This window comes from Pinus tabuliformis, chromosome 1_2 (genome assembly GCF_031772625.1).
Source record: "Pinus tabuliformis cultivar Carrire ecotype Pingquan chromosome 1_2, CPIR1, whole genome shotgun sequence".
Taxonomy (NCBI): domain Eukaryota; kingdom Viridiplantae; phylum Streptophyta; class Pinopsida; order Pinales; family Pinaceae; genus Pinus; species Pinus tabuliformis.
In genome coordinates, this window is record NC_142298.1 from 1,292,528,156 (window position 1) to 1,292,545,168 (window position 17,013).

Sequence of the window (17,013 nt, forward strand, 5' to 3'; positions counted from 1 at the left end):
AAGGGAAATGGCATACATAAAGCATCAATGAAATTACAATTACATGAAGAAAAACACCATCAAAACACAGAGCCACAAGGATCCCAACAAGTGCTGTAAAACCCTGGTCTTTCCTTTGCCAAAAATGCAGAAATCAAATGTACAATGGAGTGCCAAGAAATCCCAAGTGTCCAACCCTGAAAATGACTGAGAAATTACATGATATAGACAAGCTTAACTCATTCCCATGCATCTAGGGGTCAAGCTCATCCTTCTAGAAGCTGTTTCAACCATATCTAAACAAGGAATTGAAAAATAGGCAATGAAACAACTTGCCTCTATATGTTAGGAAATTGATTCATTCAGTTGTTTTTGACTTTTTAGTGAATGAATCTACTGAAACAAGTAAATATGTGCCATAATTACATCATGTTCATGAAATTATATCAAGGTAGATCAAGAGTTACATAAAAAGGTAAAACTGGTCAAAACTAAGAGAAATTCTGAGCTGCTGAGTGAAAAATAGGCCAAAATTCTCTATGCGCTGTGCCCAAAACCTGTATGCATAGCACAACTTTGGAGCTGATTTTGAGACACTTCACAAAGTCCAAATTGAGCTCAAGGTAGCTTGTTTGAAAGCCCCGCCCATCTACTTTCAAACCCAAGTGGAATTTTTAGATTTGGATGTCATTTTCCCCTCCAAAACTTCAATATCCCAAAACTGATTCCTGTGGGTGCAAAAGGTGGCAGAGAGGTCATTTTTAGGGTGTTTCTGACCCTTTAGGCAACCCAGAACTTGATGGAATCCTCAGGTAATCCATCAGCATGCATAAATTTTGATGAAAAATCTGAAAATGTAAAGTTTTCCTCCAGACAATCTGCCAATTATAAGTGCGCGCCAAGTGGCGCTACAGGTTGGGCAGGAAAATCTGTTTAGTGACCAAAAATTTCAAAATAACAAAATTTTCTCCCAATTTGCTGAAATTTGGATTGAAGGTCCATCATCAAGTATCATGCTCAGCCAAAAATGCTTTGGCCAAGATTTGGAGCCTATCATGCCTTTTGCATCGTTTTAGTGCCCTCCTTAGTCTTGCCTTCAGGATTTTGATCCTCGTTTTGCAAACATGAGTCCATGCCTGATAATGATTTTTCATGTGCCTGAACATGTCCTTGTCCTTGTTTTCCTTCGCCAACAGCTTCTCAAGATGAATGTTGACCCTCTCAAGCCAAATCTCTCGATCAGCCTCTATCTCCTGCTGAATGGGTGTCATCTCATTTAGGCTTCTTTGGGCAGCTTGCCAGTCTTCACGGATGTTTTGCAACTCCATGGATGAGTGGGAATGATGAGGGGAGGATTTGAGGCTAGCTGTAGGGTTTTGGGATCGCAATTAGGGTTTGGGAATAGTGGGATTAGGTATTAGGGTTTTTAGTTTTAGGGATAAGGGGATAGGTGAGTGTGAATGAGAGGGGAGAGGGAAAGCAATATGAGTGAAGTGTAGTGAGAGCAAAATGAAAATGGGGATACAATGGCAAAACTGCAATTTTGCAAACCCTAGGCAATTTTCTCACAACTTTTCAAGGAACTAGGGTTTTGTTTTTAACCTATTGAAACACCATAAACACTGATGGAAGCTCATAAATTGGCAATATGGAGGTGTTAAATTACTTGTGGAATGAAGAATTTGCAATTTGGAGGAATATTTGAATGGATTTCAGCCTTTTTAGCCCAATGCGCCACGCCATTTCTATGCGTCGCGCCGATGTATTTTTTGCATTGTAAAGGGCAGCGCAATGCGTCGCGCCATCTCTATGCATAACGCCTTTTTGCAGGATCCTTTTGGAGGCATTCCTGGTGTCAAAATTGGGCGCAGGATAGCTCGTTGGAAAGGTCTTTGAGTCCACTTTCCAACCCAGCTATAATTTTTCAATTTAGAGTTAATTTTCCCTAAAAAAAAGTCAAATCTCCCAAGAGCGGTGAAAATGTGCCAAATGAGGCTGCCTCAAGGCAGAGGACTGTTGCAGTCAACTTATGAAGGTGTTTAGTTATCATTTGACTCATCAAGAAAGTCATTTGGCCAATCAAGCTAGGATAAAACTTGATTTTCCCGAGGTCACTTCAGAGGTGCATCAATTCTCCTGAGGCAACTGTATTTTTGACATTTCTCTAAGACCATGACACCTATGTAAAAAGGAGGTTTTCTTCCTTGTCCTATTGTGGACAAAAACCTCTTCAGTGTTCCGAAATTCATCTTTTATTTCTCAGAAACATCATTTGAGTAAAACCTATCCCGATGTCTGGAACAGGGGATTTGTCGAAATGAAGCGAAATTAAGGGGATAGGGGGCTCCTAAATTCTTGATGAAATTTTGAGAAGTAGGGAGGGATGTTAGGAAACAGGAGAAAGTGGAATTTAAAAGATTGAGTCAGGGGAAGGGGTCCAAAAAGGCAAAACATAGGCCTAGCCTAGAAAATAAGGTTTGTAGCAAGAAACTAGGGTTTATGCAAAAATGAGGAATTTGGGGGATCTCAGCGATGGGAAGTGTTTAATAAGGTAAATTAAGGATAGGGGAAGGTGTATGAACATCAGGATACAAGTTTTGCTAATGATTTCACCATCCAAGAGAAATTAACTTCAAAACCCTAGGAGAGGGAAATAAACCATACCTAGGCACAACTGAAGCATGAACAAGGTGTAAAATGACCCAGTGGAACTTGACATGATGATGACAACCCTCTAAATGATGGTACACTCAGTTGAATGGTGACATGGACCTACATTTGGACAACTTTGACAGGAGTAAAAGCAAAACCTAGACCTAATACCTAGTGACCAAATTTTGCTTAAAGACTCACTAAAATGACAAAATTTAACCTTGACACCTTAAAATCACTTTGTAAGAGCATGTTTGATCACTAGAGGAAGGCTGCAAAGACTGACACTTAACGTGGGACAAAATTTTCTGTCATTGCAGGGCATTTATATAAAATGGGATCAGATGAAATTTTATGATGTTATGTACCCGAATTTGAATAGAACAACATCCTTGCTAAAGCTCATGGAGGAGGCTCGAGAGGACATCACGCAAGAAAAGAAACAACGTAGAAGATTTTACGTGTTGGTTTGTGGTGGCTGACGTTGTATAGGGATTCCAAGGCTTATTGTAAGGCATGTGATGCATGTCAGAGGACGGGCAAGCCATCACGGAGGGATGAGCTACCTTTGAATCCCCAGTTGTCATTACATCCATTTCAGAAGTGGGTGATTGATCTTGTAGGACCAATTCAACCTCCAAGAAAGAAGACAGGTGTGAAATACGTCATCACCGCAATTGAGTATTTGACTAGATGGGTGGAGGCGTAGTTTGTGAAGGACTGTATCAGGGAAACAACAACAAAGTTCATCTTTGAGTATGTACTGACTAGGTTTGGTTGCCCATAGATTTTGATGAGCGATCGTGGTATGCATTTACTTAATGAGACGATCAATGCGTTGACAGAGGAATTCCACGTTTATCACCAAAAGAGTATGATGTATCACCTGTAGGCTAATGGGATGGTTGAAGTATTTCATAAGATATTAGAGAACATGGTGACGAAGGTTTGCAATATAGAAATAAATGACTGGGATGTGTGTGTATTGGTGGTGCTATGGACTTACAAGGCGACTTGCAAAAAGCTGATTGGACAAATGCCTTTCAGGCTGGTTTATGGCATAGAACCTATGATGTTGATGGAGTACATTGTACCTAGTCTAAAAATAGTGGAATTTATAGGAATGGTGGATCGCGGAGCCCTAAAAGAAAGGCTCATGCAATTGACAGAGTTGGAAGAGGATAGATGTTTGGTTGGATTCCATCAACAAGTTCAAATGAAGCGCGAAAAGGAATAGTACGATCGACACATCAAATTGTGCACCTTCAAGGTAAATGATTTAGTGTTATTATATGACAACAAGTTTGATAAATTTCTAGGAAAATTTCGGATGCATTGGCTAGGGCCCTATGTCATCAAGGAGATTACCGATGGTGGAGCAGTTCAGTGGGCGAAGTTGAATTGAGAGCCATTTCGAGGGAAGGTAAATGGCAACCAATTAAAGCTATACACCAGGGATTTGGCTAGATGACTATATGGTGGAAGCACAGTCTTAGCGCTCTAGACAGCTGGAAGGAGGTGCGGGACTATAAGCTACACTGCCCAGGTTGTATAGTTACATGAATGGGGGACTGCACGGAAGGAGGAACGTCACATTATCAGTAGAAGCGAGAGGGGAGATGCACTATAGGAGGAGAAACCCTGTAGGGAAGCCATAAAGTCACAATTATGGTCAATTTTCATGATTTTACAATGAGAAAATGACTAAGTGGAGCGATGGGGTGGCATTTAAGAAAAAATTTAACAGCGAGATCTTTGAAAATCTACCGCCAATCTAGCATTTATGAGCGGATTTTGGGGGGGGAAGTTGGCTTCGTAGAGAAGACTTATGTGATCGATACCTTTAAGAATATTCTAGAGAAGAATGAGCACGCTATAGGCATGGTAGCTGAAGCACGCAAAACTGTTTCAAAGCTACATATCCTAGAAGAAGCATTGGTGGACACCAAAATTTTGAAGCTCACTGCAGGTGCGTGTGATGCCAGGATAGAGCTAGATAAGGTTCAAATTGAGCTGAACCTTAAAATTATAGAGCTTGAGTTGAAGCCCCAGACTTCAACTGCACCAGAGGTCAAAGAGAAGTGCAAGGTCGCTATCAAAGATGCAGTTTCAACAATAGATGTCACAATGAAGGATTCCAATGCGCTCTTTGAGAAGTCGCTCGAAGTAGTTACCGGTCTACAGGAAGATCCCAACCTGCAGATATTAGAGGCCGAGGTGAGGGAATTTTAGTAGAGGTATGATGAGGTCAGAGTGATGGTACGCATTGTCACCATCACACAGAGGTTGGCAAAGCTGTGGGAAGTAAGGGGCACTAAAGGAACAAGTGGACGCAACACAACATAGGATGGCAGTACTAAAGGCCAGATTTGGGTCTTGGCTAGATGAAGCCAATGTGCTCATGGCCACCATTAAAGGCAAGCTGGTGAACCTTCAGGCAACACAATAACAAATCAAGGTAGATAGCGTAGAACCAACAATGGAGCAGCTGGTGGAGCATGCCAAGCAGGCGGCGACACAGTTTGCCGCCAAAGTTGCAGTGGTACAAGTGGAGTTCGGAGGTCTTTGTGACAAGATCTGCGCACCAGCAGAGTGATTCGAGGGTGAGTCACCATATTTGTGTTAGGGGCCTAATAGAAATGGGTCCCCTAGGGTCATTTTTTGGGTTAAAAGCCCAAGTTTTGGGGCAAAAAGCCCAAGTTTTTGTAGAAGAAGTGTAAAGTGTCCAAATTTTGTGGTCGCGGAGCATGAAGATGTAAAGATTCATCAAGGGCTCTTGCCATTCTTTTATGTAACTTGTTTCAGATTTAAGAGATCCCCCCATGGTCTGCAGACCATGGGATTGTATGGAAAGGGAAGTCTTAGAAGAGTCTAAGGCAGTTCAGTCTTGATATGTTTTGAGTCATTGATGAATGTAATGGGTCTGTGAGAGCTAAGGGCAAAGAGGCTTAGCATAGGAAAGAGGCTTTGCAACTATGTGCATAGAGGCCTAGGGTAGAAGTCTACAGCTGAGTGTGCGAACCATTGCAGCTGTGTGCATAGGGCAGATAGAGTTTGTAAAGAAGATTTGAAACATAAATAAAGAGAATTATTATGGAATTATCTATGTATGTTCTATTTTACTTCTATTATTAATGCATATTATTATGTTATGATGAGTACTTGGTTTATGTTTTAATGTTGTATTGATGTACGAATCCATACGTTTTTCTTTGTTATATGAATGCAAGTAAGAATATATGTTTACAGGAAGATCCTTTTAATGCATGTTGAAGTTATCATATACGTAAGCTAATCTAGGTAAATACATAAGTAAAAGTAATTATAGAGGTGTGTAAATGTCTTATTCACCTATCTAGGGTACGCGAGGGATAGTCATGGACCTTCGCGGAGGTCTAGGGGACTCATAAGAGGAGTATATCGATAAGCCCTAAAAGGCTCATCAACCTGCGTGAAGGAAAGTTTAGGGTATAAAACAACATCACTACCATCTTTGGGTGCCGAAACTTGGTTCTTACATCCCCCAATACTGTTTTGGGTAAGACTTCAGTCCGTGCTCCATGGATTGATGGGGAAAGGGCCAGTAGTGTGGGGATTTGCTTGGTTAATTAATGTTGAACCTAGATCAGGGCCCATCAAGCCAATAGTAAACATGATTTAAATAACACGATTAATTAATCTAACTATGATTAATTAATCTGATGATGCATTTTAACTTGTTAGCCTTTTTTCATTTTTTCTAAGGCTTTTAATCTTTTTTTCTCATTTGTTTATCAATTAACCAAGCTTAAACAATTTCGTTAATCCATTTTATTCTACTTAATCTACTTCAGCCATGATTACACTTTGTGGTTGATTTATTCACTAATCTAGACTAATTTTATTTAATTCATTCTAACCACATTTAAATAGTGTGATTAGAATAAATGATCTACTTCTAACTTTGATGTGGCATTTAAACAAGCTGCACACTTCAGTGAAAATTTCTAAAGTATTAGTGATGCATTTTGTATTTTTTTGAATAGCATTTAGACTTGCTCACTTTCATACATATTTTTTGTGGGGTTTCTTCATTCTTTTTCTTTTATTTTTTTATATGTTTTCTATGGAAATAAATTTACAGGATGGAAGATTATTTACAATTATTTAATATACAAAATTATAGCTACAATCAAGTAATCCTATGAAATATAGGACCCTAACAACAACAACAATCTTTGGTGGTTTTTTCTTGAAAATGTTTCCACGTAAAACCTTGTGTCTCATATGTATGTTGCTCATGGTGTGTGCTTGTACGTGTTTGCCTAATTCTACCATATGATATGTTATTGTTGATTATATGGTTAGTTTCCAAGTTTTAATAAGAAAATAAATTTTCATAAAGAGTTAAAAAAGTAGCCTTAATACTCATTCACCCCCCCCTAGTATTAACATTGTTTCCAACAATTGGTATCAGAGAAAAATTCCTTCAAGAATATCTTAACTGATAGAAGGTAGATCAAAGGGAACCAATGTCTAATAAATATTATCTTACATATGAAGGAGTTTCATTCTTAAGTGAATCAAAGTATGTATTCTCGAAAGTCATACTAGAAGCCTATTACATGGCCTTGAATTTCGATGTATGGTGCTCCTTATTGGATGGAGCAGAATGAAGAAGCCAAGGACGTAATCATGAAAGGGTTGTCTAAGCTAGATGTAGATAAAGCAAAGAATTGTGAGAAATCAAGGGAAATGTTGGGTAGACTGCAATGTCTGTATGGAGGAGATAACCTTTTGGCTCAAGAAGAGGTTGAGGAGCCCTGCTATTCTAACAATGAATCAGAACATGCATAAATTACTACTCATAACACTCATGTTGATGATGAAGAAGTCTCAAAAGGGAGATCATACTTCTCAGAAGGTAAGCTATTGTTGTGTGATAGATGTAGTTATGAATCTAGTATTTGTAATGAAGATAGAGCCACTTTATTAGCAATAGAAAATTTTGGATCCTCAAAGGAAGAAGAGATATTCCTGATGTTCTCATCCATGGGAGAAAATTTTAATACTCAAGTAGTGATGAAGAAGGGATAACCCTCAGGCCCATGGAAGATTCCATGGACACAAAGATGATTCTAGATTTCTTTAGTGACTCAGTATTATTAGGTCAATTATTCTTCATTTCACAATCAAATTTGCATACGCTACTTCAGATAGTGAAAAAAACGTATATACGCAACTACAGTTAAGGAAATTCGCGTATAACTTGCAGACTTGTATTTATTCTTCTGATGTTGATCATTAATATGTGTGTCAGAACCATATAAACAGTAACCAGGAATAGTAAAAATAGATTAGACAGTCACACAAAAGAACACAAGATATAAGGTGGAAACCCAATGTGGGTCAAAACCACCTGCTGCAATTCGTCTCTATCTTCTTTCAATTAGAAACTTCTTTTTACAATGGATCTTGTATTGGTGCAGTCTTATACTAGTACACAGGCTTCTACCTACAGAAGGCTATAACCTTCTCTCATTCTCCATCTTCTCTTGGAAGAGAGCTACAACCCCCTTAGCTCTTGTACTAGCTGAGGTACTAGTACGTAGGTGCTAACCTACAGAAGGCTACAAGCTTCTCTTTTCTTCCAGGGAACACGTTTCATAAACTTTTAGACTAGATCCATGAATAACATCAATCAAACATCAAGTATATCTGCATCAACCAATCTCCTTTGCACCAAACAAATTGAATCAAATAGTCACTTCTCTGAATGTTGTACCCAGAAAATAGTAACAGTAACCAGACACCAATTCTGAACCTGGAACACTGGAGCAATAAACAAAAGTAGCTAAAACATATTTCAAGAGACGTACGCTACTTCAATATGCAGAAACCTACGTGCATCCACTTCTGTATTAAGGTCAACCAGCGTATACGTTGTTTTGACTTACTTAACCAGCATGTATACACTGCTCTGATGTGTCGAACCTGCGTACATGTCTATAAAAGATAATTCACTCTTTCAAATATTTAGACATCAGTTATACCCATATTATTAGATTTATAGATCATGTCATGTGCCAAATATAACAGATCAAAATCAGACAAAGATACTACTATTCAAGTCTTGAGTTTTGACACATCAATAGAACTTATCCATCTTCTTGCGCTCAGGTTCCTCCTTGATTCAGATTCAACTATGCACCATAAACCAATCACCAGTATTCCAAATCTTGCTCTTCATAAGATATTCAATACTTGAGTCAATACCTTTGCCAAATGATCTCCTCCTTTTTATAGTCTTAGGCCTTACTCAAACCATGGTCCAAAACCATAGAGAACCAATACTAGGGACCCAATACCTAGGTTCAATACTTCGGACACAACACCAAGGTCCAAAACCATAGGTCCAAATATCATGGACATAAAATAATCTTTCCCACATGTACGCGCTTTTCCTTGCATGAAAGTGCGTGCATATGCATATGCGACTTTTGATCATCAAACCCACGTGTATACGCGATCTAGTTAAGAGGAACCTCCGTATATGTATTTTTCTTCCATTCTGAGAGCTTGAACTGTGATCTGCCATCTGAGTGAGTTGCCATCAAGGACAACACCTGTGCCATAGTGCCAAACCTATGTCATAATTCCAGCAATCTCCCCTTTTGGACTTGATGGCAACCCTAAATCATTCAAAGTCATTCTCCCCCTTTGACATCAAGGGCAAAGGGTTATGCTCCCCCTGATTTCATGCTGAAATCTCTACTTTGTTGTGTTGTTCATGCTCCACCTTAATGTAGGCGAGGTCTACAAGAAGTTATTCTACAAGAAAATACATAACTTTATAGATCATAACACCAAAGACTCATACATACATCCATCTCCCAACCAAGTGGGGATACACCAAAAGTTTACACAAGATAAAACAAGAACATTACATTATCCATCCCAGGAATAGAGGGGAAATCAATGAAGGTCGTTACATGACCTTGATAAGAAAAGAAGTACATGACATAGAGACGAAATATCTACAGCCAGACTATGATATTTATCAACAACTATCATCAACAGCATCTGTCAATCATCATTCAAACCAGCAACCATGTTCTCCTTCTGCACATGTTCCCCCTAAAACCAAAACACTATGATCTTGAACCAAGATCTTCTTGGATAATGCCAACAATGCATTATTAGAAGAATATATATGCTCCCCCTGAACCTGTGCCAGATGGTCTCTGTCAGACCCATATCAGACTCCTTTCATCCTGAGCTTGGCCCACTGTTTGTCTTCAAACCAACATATACACGACTGTACCCACATAAACCGGTGTATGTACGTGGATCCTCCTCATGAAACTCACGTACACCCACTTTTCTCTGAAACAGACAAGTTTCAATAGCAAGATGATGCATCGACTACTCCCAGCTTCTGTCTGAGGTATTCAAATGTTTCCCTGGGTAGTGGTTTGGTGAGTATATCAGCAACTTGTTCCTTGGAGGGAACATACTCTAATTTAACCTTTTGTTCAAGCACTTGTTCCTGGAGAAAATGATATTTGATAGGTATGTGCTTGGTCTTTGAATGCATGACAGGATTCTTTGAAATACTGATTTCACTTGTATTATCACAAAAAATGGAGATAGGTGGAGTACAAGTGATTTGCATGTCTAGCAATGTTTGCATCATCCAAAGGAGTTGTGTGCAGCAAGATACAACAACTACATATTCTGCTTCAACTGTAGATAATGCAATTGAACTATGTTTCTTGCTAAACCAAGATACTAATCTAGGACCCATGAAGAATGCACCACCACTAGTGCTTTTTCTATCATCCATGCTTCCTGCCCAATCTACATTTGTATATGCATGAAGTGTGATATACGTACCTATAGGATACCATAAGCCATAGTTTTGAGTTCCTTGAAGATAATTGAAAATTCCCTTAACTGCCTGAAGATGAGTTTCCTTTGGATTTGCCTGAAACCTTCCAACTATTCCCACTGCATGCATAATGTCTGGTCGGTTACCTATTAGATAGAGCAGACTACCACTCATGGATCTATAGGTTGGTTGATGCACTGTTGTTGATTCATCATTTGCGTTGAGGCTGCATCCTGTTACCATAGGGGTACATACTGGTTTCGAATCCTCCATCCCATATTTCTTCAAGTTCTGCTTGAGATACTTGGTTTGTCATACAAAAATACCGTATTTGTTTTGTTGGACTTATAAACCAAGAAAATATGTGAGCTCACCAAGCAGTGACATTTCAAATTCATTTTGCATCACCAAGGCAAAGTTTTGACTCATGTCTTCTTCATTGCTACCAAAGATGATATCATCAACATATACAACAAGTATTAGCAACTTATAATTGTCAATTTCTATATATAGATTGTTGTCTGTTGATCCTTTTGTAAAACCTTGTTGATGGAGGTACTTATCCAAACGATAATACCAAGCCCTTGGAGCTTGTTTAAGGCCATAGAGAGCCTTTTTGAGTCTACATACAAGTTTTGGATCATTTCCAAGGATAAACCCATCTGGTTGCTCAATATACACTTCTTCATCCAAGTCTCCATTTACAAAAGCAAACTTCACGCCCATTTTAAATACTTTGAACTTCTGAAAGCTAGAAAGAGCAAGGAACATTCTTATGGCCTCAAGTCTAGCAACTGGTGCAAAAGTTTCTTCAAAGTCTATGCCTTCTTGTTGAGCATACCCTTTACAAACAAGTCTTGCCTTGTTTCTAATAACATCTCCATTTTCATTCAGTTAGTTTTTGAATATCCATTTTGTGCCTATTACATTGTTATCGTTTGGTCTAGGAACCAACTCCCAAGTGTTATTCTATTCAATATGCTCTAGTTCTTCATTCATGGCCTTGACCCAACATTCATCTTTGCATGCTTCACTTACATTTTGTGGTCCAATGGAGGAGAGCAATGCTAGGTAGCTTGAAGCTTCTGAAATAGTTCTTCTTTTTTGTACACCTGCCACTTTCTGCCCTAAAATTTGAGTTTCTGGATGATTCTTTTGAATGTACTTGGATGGAGTCTTTTCTTCTATCCTTATCTGTTATTCTGGTGTGTCATGGGTTTCTTCTTCATCACGAGTCTGATTTGTTGTTGAAGGATAGTCCTCATCATCTTCGAAATCTTCAGATTTTACTTGCCTAGGAATGTTTCCTTCTTCATCAACAACTACATCAATACTTTCAACAATTTTCCATGTCTTTTATTGTAACACATATGCTTTGTTGTGGGGAGAGTAACCAAGAAGAATGCCTTCACCTGCTCTAGGTTCAAACTTACCAAGGTTTTCATCAGTATTTTTGATGTAACATTAGCTTCCAAAAATTTTGACGTATTTTACTATGGGAGCCTTACCATACCAAAGTTCATGAGGAGTTTGAGTGTTGTTTACTCGGACATTTGTCTTGTTGAGAATAGTAACTACAGCAAATGCAGCTTCACCCTAGAAGGTTGTGGGAGTTCCAGACTCATCAAGCATAGCACGAGCCATTTGTTGAACCATTCTGTTCATCCTTTCCACTACTCCATTTTGCTGAGGATTCCTTGCAGTAGAGAATTCCCTTCTTATTCCATGTTCTTCACAAAAATAAAAAAATTCATCCGAGGTAAATTCCCCACCTCTATCAGACCTGAGGCATTTGATTCTGCGATCTGATTCATTTTCAACCAAGGCTTTGAATGCTTTGAAATTTTCGAAAGCTTTGTCTTTATGCTTCATAAGTCCTATCCAACACATCCTGGAAAATTCATTAATGAACAATATAAAGTATTCTTCTCCTAGAGGTGACCTTTTCCTAGATGGACCACATACATCAGTATGGACAAGTTCAAGTGGCCTACTAGCTGATCCTTCCTTCTCAGGGAAATTAGTTCTGCTTTGCTTCCCAAACTGACATGATTTGCATATTGTATTTTATGGAATTCTGATGTCAGGGAGATCACGAACCACCTGATATTTGCATGCTTTCCTTATTTGAGAGAAGCTTAGATGCCCCAATCTTCTGTGCCATAGCCAATGTTCATCATTCTTGCTTAGATAGCATTGTTTTTGTCCTCCCTTGAGTATGTATAAATTATTTGGTGTTCTTATGCCTTTGATCACTGTTTCTCCTGTATCAAGCTCACGAACAATACATCTATTTGATCGAAATATTACCTCATTTCCTTGATCACACATTTGACTGACACTTAATAGATTATGCTTTAAGCCATCAACATACATAACATTCCCAACTTTGACCTTTTCTTTCAAAAGAACAGAACCTTTACCTTTTATGAATGCAGGAGTGTCATTTCCAAATGAGACCTTCTTTTCCTTTTCTAAGGCACTATATGATTGAAGTTTTTCTTTATCACCTGTCATATGTTTCGAGCATCCACTATCGATGTACCACTGGTTTTCCTACCCTTCTGCATATAAGGCTATACCACATCTTTCTGGTTGCGGTTCTTTCTTCCTCCATGTTTTGGGGCTCAATGAAGCTTGCTCCTTCTGAGTTGTTTGCCGAAACCTACTCCTGCATTCAGAATATTTATGACCAAAGTTGTTACAAATAGAACATTCTATTTCATTTTCAAGAGCAAAAAAGTTATTGTAGGTTCTTTTCATGATTCCAGTCACACTCCTTTGATTTTGTGCTTCTCTGGTCATGATGGTCTTGTAGGCAACAAATTGAGCTGTTGTATGTCCAAATTTATGACAAGAGAAAGATTGGCCACTGAAGAAATTCCTGCGATCATCAAGCCTTCCATCTAGGCGATTGTAATAGTCATTTGTTCTTGAGGCAAATTGAGAATGATTTACCTATGGTTGGTTGTAGCTTCTGTTCATCCTTGAAGTATATTGCCCTTGATTTACTTTGTGATTTCTGTTCATTATTGAAGTAAATTGTCCTTGATTTACCTGGTGATCTTCATTATGCCTTTCCTGTCAATTGTCAACCTGTTCACTTCTCCTGACTGCTTCAAGATAACTTTTGGAGGTAGATGGCTTCTGTGCTTGAGATGTTTCTTCAGTATACCCAAGCCCTGTCTTGATTAGAGGAGATGCTACACCTTGATAATCTCATCTAAAGTTTCAAATCCTTTAGAAAATCTAAGATTAAGAGCTTTTGTTTTCTCAATATCTTTTCTAAGTCCCACAATTTCACATTCTAACTTTTCATTGTATTTTTCCCTTTCAGCAATTTGGAATGCCAGAGTATCTATAATCATATTCTTTTCTTCTAAACAAATTTTGATTTTAGAAATTTCTTCATAAATACCTGCTTCATCTATAGCATCCAAGAAATCATCATCTTCAAAAGCCATCAAAAGTCTATAATCATTATCTTATTCATCTTCATCACTATTTGAAAATCCATCACTGTCTTCATGAGTATAATAGCTCCTTCTTACTTACATCCTATTTTTTGTTCCATCTAACTGGTTCCTTACCTTTGTCAAGATTATCTTTATGAGGACACTTCGCTGCATAGTGACCGACTCTTCCACAAGCAAAACATTTGAAATGTAGCTTATCTCTGAATCTTCCAGAACCCCGTTGAAGGTTCTTGACAAAATTTGATTCTTCCCTTCTTCTAACATATGTCCTGAGTCATTGTAATCTCCCTTTCCTGACGCTTTGAATGCGGCTTCTCTCTTGTCTGATGGTACCCCTTTTCTCATTTCGTAAGCGGTTAGGATTCTGTGTATCTGTGACATGGTAATGCTCTGTAGATTCTATTTTTCTTCTATGGCAGAAACTTTTGATTCAAACTTAGAAGACAAAGATCTTAGAACCTTTTCAACCAAAACAACTTCTTTTATTTCTTCACCCAAGTTTTTCATACAATTAACAATCTCATCTATACGCAGGAAATAGTTAGCCACAATTTCATCATTGTGCATTCTGAGATTTTCATATTGAATTTTGAGAGTCTGTAGTTTTGCTCATTTTACCAGATCATCTCCTTCATAGCTCAGAACGATCTTGTCCCATATTTCTTTTGCAGTTTTGAGCTGCATAACCTTGATGAATTCTAATTGAGATAGACTCCCTAATAGAGTATTGACAAGCTTTGCATTTGTTTCATACTGCTTCTTACCAGCCATATCTATAGGAGTTGCTGATGGAAATGTGTATCCTGTTTCCAAGATATCCCAGACTTTTGTACCAAGAGATTGAAGATAGGCTATGATTCCTACCTTCCAATAGACGAAGTTTCTCTCATCAAAAATTGGTGGCCTGATCGATGCTTCTTTCTCGTAGTTGCTCATGATGATAGATCTTCCTTCAAGCAATCAATCTTCTTCTGAAGGACCTGGCTCTGATACCAATTTTTGGAAACAATACTGAGAGGGGGGGAGTGAATCAGTATTATCAGGTCAATTATTTTTCATTTCACAATAATATTTGCATACGCTACTTCAGATAGTGAAAACAGCATATATACGCAACTACAATTAAGGAAATTTGCATATAACTTGCAGACTTGTAATTTAATTTATTCTTTTGATGTTGATCATTAATCTGTGTGTCAGAACTATATAAATAGTAACTAGGAATAGTAAAACAAATCAGACAGTCACACACAAGAACACAAGATATAAGGTGGAAACCCCATGTGGGTGAAAACCACCTGCTGCAATTCATCTCTATCTTCTTTCAATTAGAAACTTCTTTTTACAATGGATATTGTACTGGTACAATCTTAAACTAGTACACAGGCTTCTACCTACAGAAGGATACAACCTTCTCTCGTTCTCCAACTTCTCCTAGAAGGGAGATACAACCCCCTTAGCTCTTGTACTAGCTGAGGTACTAGTACGTAGGTGCTAACCTACAGAAGGCTACAACCTTCTCTTTTCTTCTAGGGACCACGTTTCATAAATTTTCAGACTAGATCCATGAATAACATCAATTAAAAATCAAGTATATCTGCATCAACCAATCTCCTTTGTACCAAACAAACTAAATAAAATAGTCACTTCTATGAATGCTGTACCCAGAAAATAGTAATAGTAACCAGACATCAATTCTGAACCCAGAACACTGCAGCAATAAAAAAAAAATAGCTAAAACATATCTCAAGAGATGTACACTACTTCAATATGTAGAAACCTGCGTGCATCCACTTCTGTATTAAGGTCTACCAGCGTATACGTTGTTTTGACTTACTTAACCAGTGTGTATACGCTGCTCTGATGTGTCGAACCTGCGTACATATCTATAAAAGATAATTCACTCTTTCAAATATTCAGACATTAGTTATACCCAGATTATTAGATTTATAGATCATGTGATGCACCAAATATAACAGATCAAAATCACACAAAGATACTACTATTCAAGTCTTGAGTTTTGACCCATCAATAGAACTTATCCATCTTCTTGTGCTCAGGTTCCTCCTTGATTCAGATTTAGCTATGCACCATAAACCAATCACCAGTATTCCAAATCTTTCTCTTCATAAGATATTCAATACTTGAGTCAATACCTTTGCCAAATGATCCCCTCCTTTTTATAGTCTTAGGCCTTACTCAAACCATGGTCCAAAACCTTAGAGAACCAATACTAGGGACCTAATACCTGGGTTCAATACTTCGAACGCAATACCAAGGTCCAAATACCATGGACCTAAAAATAATCTTCCCCACATGTACCCACTTTTCCTTGCATGAAAGTGCGTGCATACACATACGTGACTTTTGATCATCAAACCCGCATGTATACGCGATCTGGTTAAGAGGAACCTTCGTATATGTATTTTTCTTCCATTATGAGAGCTTGAACTGTGATCTGCCATCTGAGTGAGTTGCCATCAAGGACAACACCTATGCCATAGTGCCAAACCTATGTCATAATGCCAACAAAGGAGACTAAGGACGTATTAGAATAAAATCTCAAGCAAGAGGAGCAATTGAAAATTTATGAGCTTGAGAATGAAAATTTGAGTAAAACAATAGTAAATCTTAATTCTTAGTAAGAAGTGGTTAGCAAGCTGAGTAGTATGTTGACCAATCAGCTGAGTGAGAAGGAACCTTACTATAAGAGACTGCCAGTTGAAGTGGTTTCATTGAGACATGACCTAGAGAAGTCAAGTAAAGAGTTGTCTTAGTATTAGAAGCTTGAGGAGAGCAAGAAATTATTGGATGAGATGCTTCACATTAAAATATCCCCTCTCATCAAGGTTTGTTTGGGTTTGAAGGAAAAACCTAGCTCCAATAAAGAAAATGTTGAAGGGTCAAGTTCCCATGTAAAGGGAGTTCGAGGTTCTAACAACAAGAAAGGAAAAGAGGTTGTTCGACAATAGAAATAGCAAGGAAATTAGAAGGTGAAAGAGAATAAAAGGAGGCAATAGAAGGATAAGGAGCAAC